The 20,977-nt window shown below is 40.4% G+C and overlaps 1 pseudogene; it reads right to left on the reverse strand.

Moving 5' to 3' along the window:
• Window positions 1–15,362: 15,362 nt before the first annotated feature.
• LOC116461165 (anaphase-promoting complex subunit 13-like) lies at window positions 15,363–15,586 on the reverse strand (annotated as a pseudogene).
• Window positions 15,587–20,977: the final 5,391 nt, after the last annotated feature.

Below are 20,977 nucleotides of genomic sequence, written 5' to 3' on the forward strand. Positions count from 1 at the left end.
TTATTTTCCTCCCTTTGTTTAGATGCCAGATTTTATTTCTAATACCTGTTTATGTTTTATTTCCTTTTGTGCAGTTGACAACAGATTATCTACTGAATTAGTTTGTTCGAATAATTTTCTCTTTTTCCTTTTTATCTCCAATATTGTTTTCATCTTGATTAGTTCAACTCTAATTAACTTTGTGTTCATTTTAGTGCTTTTTACCCTCAGCTTCTTTTCATGAATACCTAATTAATTTATTTTAATTTTTCTTGCTTAATAATAGAAAGCATTTTAGACCATACATTTTTTTCTGAGGACAATTTTAGATTTATGCAGTTGATTTTGATACATAATGTTCTTCAATTTATAAAATGTTTTTAATTGTCCTCTTTAATATTCTCTTTTGTCTCCTCTCCAAGAATTATTAAAAACAAGGTTTTTGGATTTCCAGTTAGTTAGATTTAACTATGCTTATTTTACCCTTATTGTATTTTTAGTTTTATTATGGTATGGTGAAAGCATGTAGGTCACACAATTCCCACATGATAGAATTAATTAAGGTTATATTGATATCTATATATGCGATTAAACTTCATAGCCATTCCACTGATAGACATTTAAAAATAATGTATTTTGTTTATAGGGTAAAAATTTAGATAACCATTCCTTTGAGTTTCTAATGTATGCAAGGTTTTATATTAGGTACTGGGAATGAAGGGAGAACAAGACAGGATTTCTGTATTCATGGAACTTATGTTGTAGTCTGAAAGACAGGAGGAAAAAGCACATGTCTACTAAAATATTTACAAGCCTCTATAAGTGTTTTGAAAGAAGAAAGGAATAAATGCAGAGACTAAGCTGCACTCAATTTGTGTAGGGTTGTCTGGAAAGGCTGTCTAGAAGAACTGACACTCTGGTGGAGTCCTAAACAACTACGAGCTGCTGGCCAATTAGAGCTTTGAAGAGAGATCATTTGTTAGAGGGAGACTGGGAGAGGAAAAGAGATCTGGGGATACTGGCAAGGGAGTGATTCTATTGAGAAGTCATGGACAGAGAGTTGGACAGGAGAGAATAAAAAAGCTATGGGGTCCATATTTTGGCAGTCTCTGAAGAGTTAAGGAATTGTAGCAGTGAGGGGTTATGAGTTTGTGAGTGGGGTAGAGCAAAGATGGTACACAGAGATTAAGATGTTTAAAATTAAGATTTCAGAAGTAGTGCAGTTTCTGATGATGACAATATCTAAGATGTGACCAGTGGAGTGGGTGACTAAGTTGGACTAGAGAAAAGACATTGATGGTAAAGAGGTAAGGATCCAGCTCTCTGCGGTGCTGGAGAGTTCATCTATGTGAGATAACTGTAGAACTTCCTTCTGGCAGAGATGAACACCAAAAGCCAAAACAAGTTTATTGTCTATATTATTCAGACTCTCTCTATTTCAATTAAATTTTATTTAACTGATTTTTTGATTCTCAGAGACATGTTAAATTTTCCTACTATGATTGTGATTTGTGCTTTACACAGTTGATTCTCCCTGTTTAAGGTAGCTATGCACCATTAATATGGTGCAAAGACAATTAGGAAACACTGAAACATTGCTCCTAGGGGAAATGTTGTATTAAGTTCCTGCAAGCTTCTGGTCATATTTTCATCAACTAACCAATATGCAATCGTGTTTTACATATGCTCCTGCTTCAAGACATCTTAGCTAATATATATATATATATTTATTTATTCATTAATATTGAATGGCCAACGGCACTATAACTCATGCGTTAACAAAGCTTATCTTACACACATATTTTCTCTATAAGGCACATTAAAGCCTTCTTTTTTTTTTTTTTTTTTTGAGACGGAGTCTCGCTCTGTCGCCCAGGCTGGAGTGCAGTGGCGCGATCTCGGCTCACTGCAAGCTCCGCCTTCCGGGTTCACGCCATTCTCCTGCCTCAGCCTCTCCGAGTAGCTGGGACTACAGGCGCCCGCCACCACGCCCGGCTAATTTTTTGTATTTTTAGTAGAGACGGGGTTTCACCGTGGTCTCGATCTCCTGACCTCGTGATCCGCCTGCTTCGGCCTCCCAAAGTGCTGGGATTACAAGCGTGAGCCACCGCGCCCGGCCGAGCCTTCTTGAGCTTAGAAGCACTAGACACTAATCTTGGGGGCCACTTTAAACAGTGAGATCAATAAGAAAAAAGCAGCCGCTTTTTTTTAGCTAGCATTTTAAATTGTTTTCAGCATGAGGGTCAGTCTGATTTTGTAATTTTCAGTAGTCCCAGTAAGAGAACTGGGCATTTGTTTTTAAAGGCATTTAAATTTATAATAAGTTTATGTATTTTTCATAACTTCTATAAATTAATTCATCTCATTTTGCTTTTGTGAATTTCCTATTCACATCCACTGCTTTTTGTTGTTGTTGTTATTTTGTTCTTTTAAACTGGAAAATAGTACCACGAGTACTCTAAGAAACGTCCTGATGATATTTTCACTCACTGTGACCTCTGGTGGCTAATTTACATTTCAGAACCATGAGTAAGATCAAGATGGACACCACCCCCACCTTTCTCTGCCCAAGGAGACCTATTGAACAAGCCCATTCTTGCCTTCAAGCCCTGCTTCTCAGAGTTAAGTAATGTTTGTTTCATTCCACTAGATTCTCTTCTATTTCCTAGGCAGTCTGGTCTGCTATGAATTTTAGGTTTATCCATGTTTCCTTCAATTTAACATTCTCAATATTAAATATATATCTTAGTCTGAGAGCTCCCAAAAGCAGACCTTGGGATGAGGATTCAAAGGCAAATATTTATTTGAGAGATGATTCCAAAAAGCTGGATCATACATCAAACCAAACTCTATTTGCATTATGAAGAGAATATAAATGTAGATGTCCAGGACAGAGAGATTATAGTCAATAAGAATTGGGTTCTACGTAATGGTCAGATAAATGCTTAGTCCCTTAGGCTGCTATAGCAAAATACCATAAATGGAGGAGTGGCTTATAAATAGCAGAAATTTATTTCTCACAGTCCTGGAAGCTGGGGAAGTCCAAGATCAAGGTGTCAGCATGGTCAGGTTCCAACTTCTTGCTGTGTCCTCACTTGGCAGGAGGGGCGAACGAGCTCTCTTGGGCCTCTTTTATAAGGGCATAAATCATATCATGAGGACTCTTCCCCTGTGGTCTAATCACTTCCCCAAAGGCCCCACCCCCTCATTTCATCACCTTGGGGATTAGGATTTCAACATATGAATTTGTCGGGGGCAGAAACATTCAGACCATAGCAGATGCCAAGGACAAAGGGATTAATGAACAGCATTCTGTTTTATAATCACCAAGGTAATAATAATAATAATTAATACTTATCAAGCCTTTACCATGACATTTTATTAAATTTAATTGATTTAATCCTCAAAAAAATCCAATGAGTTAGCTGTAGCAAAAGAAAGAAAATAAGGAAGGAAAGAAGGAAGGAAGGAAAAAGGGAGGGAGGGAGAGAGGGAAGGAGGGAGGAAGGAAGGAAAAAAGAGAGAGGAAGGGGGAGGGAGGAAGGAAGGAAGGAAGGGAGGAAGGAAGGAAGGGAGGATCAAAGGCAAAATAAAATATGCATTTAATACAAGTGAATTTCTAAATTTAATGTTTTATTTGGAAAGAAAGAATTGCAATTCAGGTCATATACACAGACCTGGTTGATGGTCTTTGGTGTGTCTGCAGAACAAAGAGGAGGTTGGAAATGTTATATTATAAAAAGGAGAATCACCACATACGCCTCTTTCAGAAAGTTCATTAGCACTGGTAAAATTTGTGGGGAGCTGGGAAGCTCTGATCGGTGAGTGACTCTGGTGGGTAAAACTAGTCTTTGTATCGCAGCCCCTTGTTTCAGAAGCCATTAGATAAAACTGGTTTTAGGTTACAGTAGGCAGTTTTAGCAGCCAAGATTACACAGAATTACAGTCTTAGAGCAATGTTATGTGCCCTGAGTGCTTTTCCTCACTGGCTTCTTGACTCTGCTTTGGTTGACTGTGACAAGAATGACCCAATTTCGTCTGATCAACTTTCATAGAAGGAAGAAAGAAGAAAGGGAGGAAGGAAGAAAGGAAAACAGGGAGCTTAGAGAAAGGAGGGAGAAAATAAGAAAAGAAAAAGAGAGAAAGGTAGAACCTGGATGTAAGCCAGATTTCTCTTTTCTTCATTCTAACACCCCAGTTGACATAAGGGATTTGTTTCATGAGCACATTATGAGATCGAAAGGCAATTCCATTAGAGTGTATGGGTGTGTGTTTACTTGTAACAGCTCATAAATCTTTGAATCTACACATGGAGTGTGTGAGGTTTTTCTTCCACAATCTCCCCTCTCAGGTCCCATATCACAGAAGCTAGCATTTTCTTTTAACTTTATATCTTTGGACCAGACATAGATGTAACTGTTAACTCTCCCATAGTCTTTTAAGAGTTTCTTGCTCTCGGAGGCTTACTCCATATTTAAAATAGACCTAAAATAATAATCAGGTAATTTTTCTACCAATGAAAGGAAGATGATCTAAAAGATCAAGATAAAATGAGGGTATATGCATACAATTTTAGAAGGAAGTGATTTGCTCTTTTTATTTCAAGCATTGAAGTAGAAAGATAGGTAGAAGAAAGAAATCACCGAAGGAAATTAAAATAGGGACCAAGGAAGGGCAAGCGCATAACAACCAGCTTAATTATAATAATTTCTAGAAGCTCACTGTAGGATGATTTTAAAATATTAATTGGATCGCAACCGATCTGACCTAGTATGTCTTAAGTAAGTAGCTTGGTTAGCAATCAGTCTGAAATCTTGAAGACTGTCAAGAGAGCATCTGCAATCTGTTATTAGTGGGGAAAATATAAATTATTCTGAGCCATGGAGTATGTGGTTGTCACCGAGTATACCACTATTAGATATTTTAGAGGGAATAAGACAAATGGCACAATTAGGAGAAGCAAAACCTTGTAATTTAAGAAAACCTTGAGATGAATTTTTCATTTCGTACACAGGCTAATAATTAAAGTCTAATATATAGTCTTTATTTTGTTTTTGTGTTTTGATTTCTCACTGGTGGTTACTGTCCTTGGCCTAGATTAACTTTTTCCTCCTGTGAATAAACATGAATTATCTATGAGGCACATTAGTACTTAAAATGACCTGCAGTCATTATTTAGTCAATTCCTGTAGCACAACTTTAAGCTTTTTCACAAAATGAGTGCAGTGTGTTTGTATGGGTTTTTAATTGATTAATACCTTGCCATTTAAAAAATAAGGATTTAATGTAATTAAGTCACTTCAGATGGTTAAAAGCAGCGCTAATTAAAGTGTGGTCCCTAAACCCGCAATGTCAGCTTTACTTGGGTGCTTGTTGTAAATCAGAATCTCAGGCCTCACCCAGATGTACTAATTCAGAATCTCTGCTAGGCGAGGCCCTAGAATCTGCATTTTAAACAAGCTCTCCAGGTGATTCTTACGTACAATAAAAGTTTAAGGCACAGGACATTAGAACTGAGTCTGCAAACATTTTCTGTAAATATTCATAAATATTTTGGACTTTGTGGACCTAAATGGGCTCTTTATAATGACTCAGCCCTGCCACTGGAGGAGTGGCAGCCAGCGACAATGGGTATGGCTGTGTTCCAACAAAACTATACTTCCAAGAACAGACTCTGGGCCAGATTTGATGCATAAGCCATAATTTGCCAACCCCTGGGTTATAGCCTGGAGTGTCAGTTGTTGCAGGTTTTAACATTCTGTTTGGAAGTTTGTAGATGGAGGTAAGAACTACTGTTACTAAGTACCTATTGTGTACACGCCATCTCATATTTACCCAAACAACCTAACTACCATTACCACAACCCCAAACTACCATGACCAGCCATGCAGGTTACACACTGAAGAACAATAGTTGGTGGAATTTGGAATTATACAGTACACAACCAGGACAGCATTGTGTGGGGGCCGTAGGTTGGCATTATTATCTTCATCTTACAGATAAGGAAACCAAGAATCAGAAGGATTTAAAAGTTTGCCCAGAGATATATTGGCTTTCAGTGTCGGAACCAGGATTAAACCTGGATTTGTCTGATTGTGGAGGCTGTGCTCTATCCACTCACTCTCTTGAAGACAGGTAACATAACTGACCCTGGCCATTGGCCATATGTATTTATGGTCCCAGTCACGAATGAAGAAATTTGCCACTGGATATTGGAAGACTGAGGAAGAAAGAAAGAAAGAAACTGGCTGGGCACCGTGGCTCACGCCTGTAATCCCAGCACTTTGAGAGGCCGAGGAGGGCAGATCACTTGAAGTCAGGAGTTCAAGACCAGCCTGGCCAACATGGCAAAAACCTACCTCTACTAAAACACAAAAACTGGCCAGGCGTGGTGGTGGGTGCCTATAATCCCAGCTACTTGGGAGGCTGAGGCAGAAGAATTGCTTGAACCTGGGAGACGGAAGTTGCAGTGAGCCAAGATTACACCACTGCACTCCAGCCTGGGCAACAGAGTGAGACCGTGTCTCAAAAAAAAAAAAAAAAAAAAGAAGAAGAAGAAAAGAAAGAAAACATGTACCAATGAGAGGTCTCTCAAGGAAACATCTTCAACAATAAATGAAAAAAAAAAAACTCTCAAAAATTCCTTTGGGTCAAGATAGAGATTAGTATTATAGCAGGATGATAATGAACTCATTCTATCAGTTAGTTATTGACACATAACAAACCATCTCCAGACTCAGTGAATTTGTTATTACTCTTCTGTTCTTGGCTCAGCTCACTGATGCGTCTGGGGCTAGCCATGGGTGGGGCAGCAGCTCTGCTGGTCTTTGCTGAATTCTCCTTCATGTATAAGGGTTGGCAGGCTGTAGACTAGTCTGGGATGATCTCAGCTGTGACAACTGGACTCTCTTCCATGTGGTCACTCATCTCCTCACAGGTTAGCCCAGACTTTCAGTTACGGTGGCAGCAAAGTTTCAAGGGCGAGCAAGAAGATGTGTGTACATCTTGAAGCTAAGGCTTGAAACTGGCACACCATCATCAGGACTGAATCTCCTCCAATCGAAAGATATAATCTATTTCCCCACCTCTTGAGTTTGGTCTGGCCTTGTGATTTGTGTTGGCCAAAAGATTGCAACAGAAATGATGGTGAACTAGTCTAAGCATAGCCTTCAGGTGGTCTTGACACCTGTCCAGTCACTATGCCCAGGCTAGCCTGTTGAAGGTGAGGTGCCACATGGAGCAGAGGTGGGCTACCCCAGACTAGCCAGCCCCGACCCACCCACAGCTGATTAGAGATGCATGAGTGAGCAGGGTGAGACCAGAAGAACCACCACCCTGCTGAGCCCGGCCAAAATTGTCAATCCATAGAATGCTGGGCTAATCACTAAGTTTAGGAGTGTTTTCTTTAATTGCACAAAAACTGACTAATAAAGGTGTCATACATGTAAAATGGCCACCATTTACTGTGTATCTGTTTTGTATAAATTTTAAGGGTGAGTAGTATTTAATCTTGTACTCCAATTTGAACCTCAAAAGGTTGTCTAAATATCAACACAAATCCTGTAGCTTGCTGATGGATACTACTGAGTTTTGTCTGGCCTTGTGATTTGTGTTGGCCAACAGAAATGATGGTGAACTAATCTAAGCATAGCCTTCAGGTGGTCTTGAGACCTGCTCAGTCACTATGCCCAGGGTAGCCTGTTGAAGGTGAGGTGCCACATGCAGCAGAGATGATTGATGTTTATTGATTCGACAAACATCTCCAGAAGAGCACTGAGAAGTTGTCAAGACGTAATTCTTATCTGCAAGAAATCATGGACCTGTGGGTAAGAGAGCTCCGTAAATAGATACATGACAATCCAATATGATGCATGTTGACATAGAGCTGTGGAAGTACAAAGCTGTCAGAGAAGAGGGTGTGATTTACTTTGCTTTGAGAAACTGAGGGTGGCTTTTCAGAGCTGTTTCCTGGACAAGGGGAGTGAAATTTCAAATAGAGTAAATGACATGTGCAAAGGTGACTCGGTTCTAAAAAAAACTGATGGGTTTAGGAAACAATAAGTCTGGAATGAAGGAAATTTAGGAGCCTCTTCAAGTTCCAGGGTAATGAGTGCCTCACTTTTCCCTGTGTTTATCTCAGCCTTCAGGGTAGTAGCTGCATACTTCAGATATTAATTCTCTGAATTACCTCAACCTTAGAATTGGCAATAAACTTGAAACTGCTAATACCTGGTTTTGTCTCAGTGCCCCCGTTGTGCTCTTTCTGCTTTCTAATCTGGTTACAAAAGTTTCCTTTGTTAAATCCTCTGACAATACTTAGTGTAGATTCTTTTTTCCTAACTAGAGCTTGACAGATCTAGTTTTCCAGGGAAATGATTCTGAGACTTACAGGAAAATCAGGAGGACAGTTTTGAACAAGGAGTAGGTAGGGAGAATAGGAGACTGAAAGAAATGGAAACCAGGACACTAAAGGGATTTTGTCCAGGATAGAGTCATAAAGCACCTTAACCAAAGCAGGCGATGGGAGAGAGCATTCACTCCGGCCCCAAATGAAGAAGCCATCTTTGATCCTTCTTTTTCTCTTTCGACACCCTCCATGTGCTCTCCCTCCTCCCCACACATGATTGCATTAGCAGGTACTTTCAGCTTTCTGTTCCAAATCTGACAATGGTTCATCACATCTGCTGCAGCAATTCTAGTCTAAGCCAATACCATTCCTAGGCTTTTTGGCCACAAAAGCTTCCCACTTTCTCCTGTACTCACTCGTTTCCCATATAAATCCATTATCCAGACAGCAGCCAGAGTCATTCTTGGAAAAAAAGATAATTCATACCATACTGCTCCCTGCTTAAAACTCTCTGAGCGATCCCCTGGTAATACAGAGAAAATGGAAGGCTGCCCATGCACTGGCTCTGCCTTCCTCTTTGGAGTCATCCTATACCTCCCTTTGTCGTTGCCATTGTCCTCCATCCCCACTGATTTTCCTGTTCCTCACCTCACTGAGCCACGTCCTCCTCCGAGCTTTTTTCCCCCTGCCTGGAACTCTCTCCTGCTCTGTATCCTATGGCTATTTTATTGACACATCCCTTCAGCATGTGTATATCTGATGTCAGTAGGATGCTTTCTTCATGTTTTAAAGAAGTTAACTTCTGTTTGTTTTCATCATCCTGGTCTCAGTTCAGACATCATTTATTCAGAGCAGCCTGTCTTCTCTTTCCTTTCTGATGTAGATTCCACTTACCTTGTCAGATTCCATTATATCACTGTTTAATTTTCTTCATAGCATATATCTGCATAATGCCATCTCCTTTCCCAATTTGCTTTCTTCCTCCCTCTCTCCTCCCTTTTCTTTCCTTCTTCCTTTCTTCCTCTTTCCTTCCTTCTTTCTTTTTTCCGTTTTTCTTCCCTGTTCTTGTTTTTGTTTGTTTGTTTGTTTTTGTTTTTGTTTTTTTTCCTGGCTTTCTTCACTATCATGTAATCTCCACATAAACACCCGAAGGACAGCGACCTAGGAAAACGCAACAAGCAGTTTCTGAAGGGATGAGTGAACAGTTTGAAGAGACATTTTTGAGGTAGATTCTACAGGTTCCGGCAACTATTTGAGTATAGGATAAAGGAAAAGCGGAGGACAACTTATAGATATCTTGTTAAGATCAGGCTGCTCATGGTGGTTGATAGATGACAATACTATCAACCAGATCAGGACTATCTTCAGAGAGTACATTTTGGAGAGAAAAAGATGAAATTGATTTAGGACTATTAGAATCTAGTATACTCTTCAGGATACCTGGGAGAGGTCCGCTGCAGAGTGAAAATTTGGGTCTAGACCTCGGGGAAGCGGGGAAGGCTGGAGACAAAAGCATTCATCATCATCATGATAGACAAACATCTATGCAAATCTTTATAACTTGGCAATCTATTATAGCATGTACATTTATAAATATAAACATTCAAGTATAAATATATTCATAGATATATAGAGATATTAGTATGCAAACATATTTTATAAATATAATTGTAAAAGAGTTTTACATTCCAGGACAACAGAAAGAGAGCATAGGCCAGATAGAAAAAAAAAAAAGATAGGTTTTTCTTTTTATTTTAGAGATTTTAGAATCCTTTTAGAATGTATTACTTTGAGGCTAGTTCCAGGATATTTTTATGTCAGCATTCTGACATTTGGTATTGTAACAAACAGTTTGCATTTTTGTTACTTTGTTTTTATGTCCATTTCTTGGTCCTTCTGAGAATCTGTAGTTTTAAGTCAGGGATGTTTGAGTGGAATTAGTTCAGCAATCCTACTTGTCTCCTCTGATTTTCCTGCCAAATAAATCTTACCAGATCATATGCAAATTGATTTAAAATCCAAAGTGATACATGTTATATTTGAATGTTCTCACAGTAGAGTAAAAAAGCCTTCCCTCTGTTTTGACCTTGAGTGCTAGAGAAAGAGACATTCTTTATTTCACTGTTTGGAGAGGACATTGGGGTAAAATAACCACAGCTACCCTTAAGTGAGCCACTTTATCACAGGTCTTTAATGCATTTTGATATTTCTAATGTAACATAGTTTTTTCCTAATAAACTTGTTACAAGGAGTTACCACCTGACGTGTCAACAGTCAGGTAAGAACCCTTCAGTGTGGGTACGTTCAGTGTCAATAGGTTGCGTTCTTAATGTTTTAAAGAGATTAACTTTTTTTTTAGTACACCGAATACTTTTCTTGAAATAGATTTTTATAACTACTTTATTTGAAAACTCTAATTTTCTACATTGAATTCAGCAAGTGTTTACTTCCTGTATGTTAAACAATGCACTGAGTATAGCACAAGGTGGAAAGGAAAATGACACCTAGACCCCAGCCTCCTAGACTAAAAATACAAGTGTCTGAGTCACCACAATACAAGGTATGCTACAAATGCATTATAATTACCACACTTATATTATCTCCATCAATATCGGATTTATTCAGCAATCTTAGAAGTATTATTATTCAGAAAAGGAAGGAGGAAGAGAAAAAATAACATTGCAATTAAGAACACAGGCTGTACATCCAGATTTTCTAAGCTTGGAGTTTGGCGTATTAATCAAAGTATCATCTTTGCTGTACCAAAGATTCCTGAGGTTCCAGAAACTCAGCACAGTGTGATTTCACCCACATGCCACTGTTCAGTGTGAGCGAGGAGGATCTTCTGGCTCTCTCTGCTCAAAGAGGTGACTCAGAGGTCCAGTCGCTTTTCATGGTATGGCTTTGCCATCTTGGGGCCATTTGCTTCTAGAGAGAGAGAGGGAGGGAGAAAGAGAGAGAGTGAATAAAAAACCATGCTTCAGAAAGCAGGGATTAGGCCAGATAAGTGACCTTCATCACTTCTGGCCACATTCCATTGGCCAGAATCAGTCACTTGATAGATGAAGGGCAGTTGGAAATAAAATCCTCCTATGGCAACTGGAAGCAAAATTAAACAATTTAGTTAAACATGACATCATCTTTACCATACCTGGCTCTACCATTTATTAACATATAAGATACAAAACTTTCTGTTGCAGTTTTCTCATCCATAAAATGGAGATAGTAACAGTACTAACTCTGACCACATAGGATTGTTATGAAGATTAAGTGAGGCAGTGTATGTAAAATGCTTAAAAGAGTGCCTGGCACCATATACACCATGGAATACTATGCAGCCATAAAAAAGATGCGTTCATGTCCTTTGAAGGGACATGGATGAAGCTGGATACCATCATTCTGAGCAAACTATCGCAAGGACAAAAAACCAGACACCACATGTTCTCACTCATAGGTGGGAATTGAACAATGAGAACCCTTGGACACAGGGCAGGGAACATCACACACCAGGGCCTGTCGGGTGGTGAGGGGTTGGGGGAGGGATAGCATTAGGAGAAATACCTAATGTAAATGACGAATTAATGGGTGCAGCAAACCAACATGGCACATGTATACATATGTAACAAACTTGCAAGTTGAGCACATGTACCCTAGAACTTAAAGTATAAGAAAAAAAAAAAAAGAGTTCCTGGCACATAGCACTATTCAAGTGAGCTATTCCTACTTCATATGTAAATAAAATTATTGGAAAGGAGATACGATGGTCCATAGGATTTCAGAATAGAATGAGATCATCATTATGGCGGGGGATACGTGGTAGGCATAATGGTCCCTCAAAGATGTCCACATCCTAAATCATTTAGCCCATGAATATGTTATGTGACATGGCAAAAGAGATTTTGCAGACATGATTAAGGCTGTAGGCCTTGAGACGGGCAGCTTATGCTGAATTATCTGGGTAGGCTTAATCTAACAGAGAACATTCTCAGCTGGAGGCAGATAAGATGCAACAGAGAGGAAGTCAAAGAGAATTGAGGCTTCAGAACAACTGGATTTGATGATAGAGGGTTCAGGGACCTCAGTAATACAACTGGAAGGAAATGAATTCTACCAACTAATCAAAAGAGCTTTAAAGTAGATTTACCCCCAAGAGACAAGAGCTAGTCTGGGCAACAACTTTTCCATTTGTCTTCTGTGAGATCCCAAGCAGAGGACCAAGCCAAGCCTGCCTGAATTTCTAACTACAAAATTATGAGATAAATGTGTGTTGTTTTAAGTCACTATATTTCTAGTAATTTGTTATGGCAGCAATAAGACACTAATAAAAGGGAGAATCAATAAAGTAGTCATGATAGAAAAGACACTTGAACAGAGACTTGATTGACAGGCACGGTTTTCCTACTTGAATAAAGTGGGAGGACATTCCAGATAAATAAACAGCGTTGAGCAGAGCAACAGGGAAGGTAGGGTGGGAGTTTATCAGAGTTGAGTTCCATGTGATATTAGGAACTTAGGAGCAATGATTAAAAATTGGTAGCTTGGGCCGGGTGCGGTGGCTCATGCCTGTAATCCCAGCACTTTGGGAGGCTGAGGCGTGTGGATGACGAGGTCAAGAGATCAAGACCATCCTGGCCAACATGGTGAAACCCTGTCTCTACTAAAAATATAAAAGCTAGGCCGGGCGCGGTGGCTCACGCCTGTAATCCCAGCACTTTCGGAGGCCGAGGCGGGCGGATCACGAGGTCAGGAGATCGAGACCATGGTGAAACCCCGTCTCTACTAAAAATACAAAAAATTAGCCGAGCGCAGTGGTGGGCGCCTGTAGTCCCAGCTACTCCGGAGGCTGAGGCAGGAGAATGGCGGGAACCCGGGAGGCGGAGCTTGCAGTGAGCCGAGATTGCGCCACTGCACTCCAGCCTGGGCAACAGAGCGAGACTCCGTCTCAAAAAAATAAATAAATAAATAAATAAACAAACAAATAAATAAATAAATAAATACAAAAGCTAGCTGGGCGTGGTGGCATATACCTGTAGTCCCAGCTACTTGGGAAGCTGAGGCAGGAGAATTGCTTGAACACAGGAGGCGGAGGTTGCAGTGAGCCGAGATCGTGCCACTGCACTCCAGCCTGGCGACAGAGCGAGACTCTGTCTCAAAGGAAAAAAAAATTGGTAGCTTGGAGTTATGGTATGGAAACCTTTAAATTCCAGGCCAAGGAGTCTTTCCTAAATTCCACAGCAAATGAGGAACCACTGCTGGATTTTGATTGGAGAAGTGGTGTGATCAGAGACATGCATTAGGAGGTTGTCTGACAGTACACTAGATGGAAGGGGCACAATGACTAGGAGAATTGCTTATGCCATAAGGAGTGAACCAAGATAGTAGCTTTGGGAATGGAAAGGTGGGCACTTAGGGGAGACTGTCACTCAAGAGAGACTGTGTGAGGTTTGGTTCTCTAGAAGCGGGCCCTAAGGTGAGGCTACATGGGCAAGTAATTATCAGAGCATTGCTCCCAGAAGTCAGTAAGGTTGTGGAGCAAGCAGGACGTGGAAGGAGAAGCCAAGCAAGACTGTGCTTTCAGGGCAAATGCCAGCCTTAGCTTGGTCGCACAAGGAGCTCTGGAGCACAAATTACAGTTCAGAGTTTGTTTGTTTTGAGAAGAGATTTCAATTATTCCGTGTTTTTAGTTTTTAAATAAAGGATACAGAAATATAAGCCATGGCTTCTTCCTAGAGTTTACAATCTGGATAGAGAACATGAAAGACACTGATTAACAGAGGCAAGTAATTTTAGGAGATAAATATACACAGATGTGTTTTGCAAAATACAGGTTCTTATACAAATATGTAAGTAAATACTGATTGCATGGTGGTTTGTTTTTATCTGAAAGGCCTTTGAGAAAATAAGAAATGCCATTAGTGGATAAAACTAGCAGTCTACCTAGCCAGACATGCTTTCCAGCAGCACCAATGGACATTGTAGGGAGAACAGGGGTAACTGTCAGATAATTTTTTAATTCACGGATTTATCCCAAGTTTGAAAATACCATGAAGAATCCTAGGAATGCCAATAATCAATGAATGGGATATCTACATATCCATAACATTTATAGGCTAAACCCACTCAGAATGCTTTTTGCTGAGGGCTTATGTTTATTAATAAGCCCTCCTGGTGGTTCTGCTGCAGGTTCAAGTCTGAGAAGCACCAAATTAAATGAGATGGCATTTAAGATGCAGCATAGTGTAATGATTAGGGACACAGGCTTTGGAGCCAGACTACTTGGCCCATGGGCAAGTTCTATACTGTGAAATGTTAATAACACTCTAACCATGTCTGGCTTCTGCCTTCCTCTTTTTTTTTTTTTTTTTTGGACATAGTCTTGCTCTGTCACCCAGGCTGGAGTACAGAGGTGCAATCTCTGTTCACTGCAACTTCCACCTCCCAGGTTCAAGCAATTCTCATGTCTTAGCCTCCCAAGTAGCTGGGATTACAGGCACCTCCCTCCCCGACCATGCCTGGCTAATTTTTTGTATTTTTATTAGAGACAGGGTTTTGTCATATGGGCCAGGCTGGTCTTGAACTCCTGACCTCAGGTGATCCACCCTCCTTGGCCTCCCAAAGTGCTGGGATTACAGGCGTAAGCCACGACACCCAGCTCTGGCTTCCTCTTTTTTTTTGCCTTTCCATCTCATACCTTCAATCATTTGTGTCACAGGACACATAAGTACTTGGGAGGAGATAAATTTTGACAGTAAAGCAAAATCAGAGTTAAAGGCAAATGTTTAACCAATCATATCCAATTACAAGCTACTCAATGAAGAGTTTTAGATTTATAGAGCCAAATATTCTGCACTCCTGAGAAATCTCAGCTTTTCATTCTGTAAATATTTTCATGTTGCATGTAGCAGCCACAAATTAAATAAGTATACATTTTTTAGTGTTGATTTATTACTCAAAGATTTGAGTTAGTAGATGGAAATAAAACATTTTGTATCTATATATATTTTTTTAAATCCATGCATGAGAAAGGAGCCAAGTGTCAGTTTCCAGTGAGGGGAATGTTCTCATGGAAGTGCTGTAAGGTTAAGTCTGTCCACTTCATTTCTTGTTCTTTGGCAGATTCCGGGTGCCAACATTGTCTTGTTCCGGTTTAGGAAGCTCATTCAGTGGAACTGCAACGTCCTCCTATGGCAGCCTGTCTTCTCACCAAGCATTGTCAATCAAATCCAAGATTCTTCCGTCTCTTTGTACCTCACTGTTCATTTTCCTGGAGCTTTAACCTTGTCAGATCTGCACCTGCTGCACCACTGCACCAGCTTCCTCCGAACCATACCCTCAGCATCACATGACTCACACACTCCTCTCCCAGATCCCTGCATGCAGGTGAACTCATTTGCTCACATGGAGGGAAAGTCTGGAGAAGACCTCGTTTCTTTTCTTCTTTTCTTTTCTCTTTTATTTATTTATTTATTTTTTGAGACAGAGTCTTGCTCTGTCACCCAGGCTGGTGTGCAGTGGTACGATCTCAGCTCACTGCAACCTCCACCTTCCGAGTTCACGCCATGTTTCATTAAATAGAGATAGGATTATAGGAAGAATTAAAAAAATTCATGAGTGGGGAAGTTCAATAATTGAAATGAAATATTGACTGGAGAAGCTCAACAGCAAATTTGACCTGGCAAAAGAATCAGTGAACGTGAAAATCGGCCAATTGAGATTATCCAGGTTGAGAAAAACAGTTTGGCAGTTTCTCAAAACTCAAACACAGGGTTACTATACAACATAACAATTCCACTTCTCTTAGGTATAAACCCAAGTGAATTGAAAACATATGTCCACATGAAAGTTTGTACATAAATGTTTATTGCACCACCAAAAGTGGAAGCAACCCAAATGTCCCATCAGTTTATAAATTGATTTTTTAAATGTTATATATCCACACAATGGAATATTATTCAACCAGAAAAAAAATTAAGTAATGACACTGCCACCATATGGATCAACCATATGCTTAAAAGCACTGTGCCGGCTGGGTGTGGTGGCTCACACCTGTAATCCCAGCACTTTGGGAGGCTGAAGCGGGCAGATCATGAGGTCAGGAGATCGAGACCATTCCGGCTAACACGGTGAAACCCCGTCTCTACTAAAAATACAAAGAATTAGCCAGGCGTGGTGGTGGGCGCCTATAGTCCCAGCTACTCGGGAGGTATAAGCTACCATGCCCAGCCCTGGCTTCCTCTTTTTTTTTTGCCTTTCCATCTCATATCTTCAATCATTTGTGTCACAGGACACATATAAGTACTTGGGATGAGATAAACTGGAGTGCAGTGGCATGATCTCGGCTCACTGCAACCTCTGCCTTCCGGGTTCAAGTGATTCTCCTGCCTCAGCCTCCCAAGTAGTTGGGACTACAAGCATGCATCGCCATGCCTGGCTAATTTTTGTATTTTTTAGTAGAGATGGGGTTTCCACCACATTGGCCAGGCTAGTCTCCAACTCCTGACCTCAAATGATCCATCCACCTCAGGTGGGAATCTCTCCCATAGTGTTCGGATTACAGGCATGAGCCACTGTGCCCGGCCTGAAGACTTTGTTTCTACTAAGAGTGAGAGGGCAGTGGGTGGAATGAACGTGATGATGACAGAGGCTGGACATAAGCTTTCTTTGGTTTTGTTTGAAGTTGAGACAACTGGGCTTTTATCCTTCGGTACCAGTCAGTCATTGACTACAGACCACCCAGGGTGATATACATTTCCAAGAATTGGGAGGAAAGAATGCTGAGTCTCAGAGGCAGCTCTCAGGTTGAAACTATGGAAGCACAGCAGGCAGAATCAAAGAGATGGGCACAGAGAACCAGTAAAGGGCCTTAGGACCTGGGAGCTCACCAACAGCATCCGCTTCAGAGGTGGTGCAGCTTGAGTGCAGGGCAGCTGGTGGGGTATGAAGATGAGGGTGATGGAAAGGAAGTGAGGGCAGCACCAATCTCTGTGCCCTTGGTCTTGGGAGAATGGTCAAGCAAAGAAAGATAAGGAAGGTGTTGGGGTCAGTTTTGGATAGACAATGTACAAAACTGTATTTTCCATGAATCCATTATTGAGAACGTCGGAGCTCAGCTCAACTTTCAAGTGATGCAAAGGCCCTAAAACTTTGTAAGTTGTATGACCTCAGAGCCCCTGTAATGGTGGGGCTCCATTTCCCACCTCAGTGCATTAATTTCTTTTCATCTTCCAGAAATGTCTACCTAATTTTTACTCATGAGGGTGATCAAAGTGAAACATTTTTAAATGCTTTCAGTTACTCTGAGGAACCATAATTGGATGGCAATGTTTTATTGTTACTAACGAGGAAAGTGGAACTAGATATTGATCACATTAGTATATTGTTCAAGTTAAACAAGAATGAACAAGAAACTGTTATGCATTTTATCTGGCCTCCAGGGTTAGTCTAAATGAAAAATATTACTTCTGTCTGTTAAAATATACGCAAGAGCAACCTGTGGTGACAAACTAAATTGTGATAGATGAGGGAAAAACAGGCACTTGAAGAAAACAACAAATATTTTCTAATCTAACTACTTGAATCTTACCTCTTGGGTGATGTTCTAATTTCAGTTTAACTTAGCACAATTCCTGTTTGCTCATTACAGTCAGGAAGCTATTCTAGATCTTGTGGGAGATGGGGAATTTGAAAGCCTGGACTCCATGGACTGTTCTTAAAAGTTTTTTTCTTCTGAAATAAAAGTAGATATTTAAATATTCACAGTGTCATTAAGCTATGAAATCTTGGGCAAATCATTTCATTGCTTTATTCAAAATGCACTGATTTCCACCTACCATGTGCAAAGCACTGTGCAGATAATGTGATCTTTAAGCCCCTCTTTAAAATGAGGAAGTAATAGCATCTTCCGTGCAGGGGTGCTGCGAAGATGAAATGACTGCTCCTCCAAGTGTGGTCCTTGGACCAGCAGCTTCCACAAAATCTGGGCACTTGCTAGAAATGCAGATCCCTAGCTTCATCCCAGACCTGCTAAATCAACACCCATAAGGATGGAGTCCTGGAATATGTTTAATAAGCCTTCCTGATGATTCTGATGCTGGTTCAAGTCTGAGAAGCAGCAAATTAAATGAAATAGCATTTAAGATGCAGCATAATGTAATGACTGAGAACATAGGCACTGGAGCCAGACTACTTCCCTCATGGGCAAGTTCTATAACCTTGGGACCTTCCGTGAACCTCCATGTCTCTGTTTCCTTATCTGTAGTAAGGCAGATAGTAATACAGGCGGTATGTGAGCATTCAGAACAGGGTTTGGTGCCTTGTACCTTTGGTACCATGCTCAAGAAACTTTACCTGTCATCATGGTTAAAGTGCTTACTTTGGTAAAAATTGGCAATTTTCTGGTGGATGGGGTTGATTAATACAGGATGTTAAGAGCTTAGGTTCAAACACAGACTCTAGTCAATGTTGGCTGTAAGGCCTGAGGCAAAATACCTAAGTGCTCAGCCTCTGCATCTCTGAAATGGACTGATACTAGCAACTATCTTCTGGAGCTCTTGTAAGAATGTCAAGGTGCCTGGGACACAAGGAAAAATGTAATCACCGGTACTATTGGCCATTACATTTATAGTGGAGGAAAAACAATTTTCCCTCTACCCTTATGAGTTCTTAGTTGTGGACCCCTAAAACAAAAGACACATTAACAACAACAACAACAACAAAACAGTTTTTGAAACTTCATTTCATATATACATGGAACATACCCAGGGATTGAGTAACTCTCATGAGATGGCTTAGAACTCCAGCCTATATGACATCTTCAACGAAGAATAATACATTTTTAAAGAAGTGACAAGACAAAAGAAAAGGACCTTGAGTCTCTAACAGTGGCAGATTGTGGGAAGGCAAATACATGGGAAATGAGTGGTAGGTGAAGACCAACTAGTAAAGTTTGTTCTGTAGACTCTTCTGGTGCCACCTCTAGGCTGATAAGCATGTACAGATGCTTTGTTTTTCCTGATAGAAAGGGGAGGAAGGACACTTTTGTAAATTTATGCCCTTCTTTTAAGCAAATAAGGGGAGTCAAGAGAGCTTTCCTTGTATCTTCTTTTTCTTAATTGCCTTTGGCTCAAAATAATCCTCATGCCAAAGTGGCACATTCTGGGCTACACAGTAATGATATAAAGTTATGATTGCTAAATACAGCCTGTGTAATGGAGCTTTAGGCAGGCCCAAAGGCCTGGTGTATCTCTTAGGGAGAGAGGCAACAGGGTACTAGGGCAGTATCCAAGTCATTTGGCTTGAGCCCCCTCACTCAGAAACCTGAGAATTATCTGGTCTGTCTGTGGTTCCCCACTTGAGCTTTTGATCAATGACTACAACAGCAAAAAAGTTACTATGAGAAAAGTACAATTCTCCATTAAATATCTACAGGCAGGATGGTAGAAATGACATACCATGGCCCTGCAGCACCCCCTCTCACCACCTCCTTTCTGTCTCCTTCCTCCCTTTTGCCTTGCCTTGCCTTGCCTTGCCCTGCCTTGCCCTGCCCTGCCCTGCCCTGCCCTGCCCTGCCCTGCCTTGCCTTGCTTCTTCCCTACTTTCCTCCCTCCCCTCCCTCCCTTCCTCCTTTCTTTTCTTCTTGTCTTTTAAAATAAGAATGTATATTAAGGGCCCACCACGTATCAGGCTTTGTGCCAAACATGTGGTTCATTGGCGAGCAAGACCAGAAAGAGTTTCTGACCTTATGTTGCTCACTGAATATTTGGGAACATAGACATTCGTTTATCCATCCGTCCATCCATCCATCCATCCACCCATCCTTTCATTTCCTTGAAAAGTATTTATTAAATGTCTATATATTCCAGGCACTGTTTTTGGCATATATAAGGCTGACACACAAATGAATATAAAATTTTGGATGGAATATATACAATAAAAAGAGATCAGTGATATTAGGAGACTTCATAATAGGGTTATAATCAAAAGAACACTTTGGGATAATTGTTTGTTTTCTTTCTTGTCTTGTGTGCCCCTTAACTCTCTAGTAAAGAATAGCACACATACAGAGGAATATACAAAAAAGAAAAGTGGAATTCAAAGAATTTTCACAAGGAAACATACCCATGTTACCAACACTCAGATCAGCCAACAGAACATTACCATCCTCACAGAGGCCCTCCTCATAGCCCCCTCCAAGTCACCACCCTCTAAAAGTAGCAAACACCCTGATTTCTAATACCATAGACTAGTTTTGCTTATTTTCAAACTTCATAAAAATGGACTAACACAGTCTAAACTCTTGCATCTGTTTTTCCCACCTCAATGTTATATTTGTGAGATTGATTCATGATGGTTTGCTATAGCTGTAGGTTATTCATACTCATTGCTGGGTAGCATTCTGTTGTATGAATATACCACAATTTATTTTTTCCATTCTACTTCTGTTGGGAATTTGAGTAGTTTCCAACTTGGGGCTATTATGAATAATGCTGCTATAAATACTCTATTAAGGATGGGATGTGGTGGCTCATGCCTATAATCCCAGTGCTTTTGGAGGCTGAGATGAAAGGACTGCTTGAGGCCAGGAGTTCAAAAGAAGCCTGGCCAATAAAGTGAAAGTGAGAACTCATCTTTACAAAAGAAAAATTAAAAATT

Source organism: Hylobates moloch, unplaced genomic scaffold (genome assembly GCF_009828535.3).
Source record: "Hylobates moloch isolate HMO894 unplaced genomic scaffold, HMol_V3 SCAFFOLD_21, whole genome shotgun sequence".
Lineage (NCBI taxonomy): Eukaryota > Metazoa > Chordata > Mammalia > Primates > Hylobatidae > Hylobates > Hylobates moloch.